Here is a 582-nt window from a genome sequence, read left to right as displayed (position 1 = left end):
CGTCAGATTTACCATTGACTTGTATGGAGACTTCAATTCAAGATATCTTAAATGAATTACTGACTATCTGAAATACACATTTCAGATATCTACAATTGAATTATGACTAGTCATAAAGTAAATTCAAGATATCTCAATTTTAGTTTTGACTAGTCATAATTCTAATTAAAGATATCTCGAATTACTCCATAATTCAAGATATCTTAAATGTATTTTTGGATAGGAGAAATGTAGTTTTGACTAGTCAAAATTCCTTTTAAGATATCTCGAAATGAATTCGAGATATCTTGAATTACACAGCTTTTCTATTTAAGATATCTTAAATTGACATTCCGACTAGTCAGAATGACATTATTGATATCTTGAATTAGTATTCTGTCTAGTCAAAACGTCCCTGACTTATGTAGCAATTTGAAAGTTTAATAAAACAATGAAAATAGAGAAAACAAAAAAATATGTTTGAAAATGCGCCACTTTCATATTGAAAATGGTTTGACAGTAGCAAGTTTAGCTTTTCCAGCCGTTTGTAAGAGCATTTGGTTCGTCGGAAGTGAATAAACAGGAAGTTCTTTGCAGATATCA

Source organism: Poecilia latipinna, unplaced genomic scaffold (genome assembly GCF_001443285.1).
Source record: "Poecilia latipinna isolate Pla-1442-1.1 unplaced genomic scaffold, P_latipinna-1.0 Scaffold3433, whole genome shotgun sequence".
NCBI classification, from domain to species: Eukaryota; Metazoa; Chordata; class Actinopteri; order Cyprinodontiformes; family Poeciliidae; genus Poecilia; species Poecilia latipinna.
Note: the sequence above shows the minus strand (reverse complement) of the source record.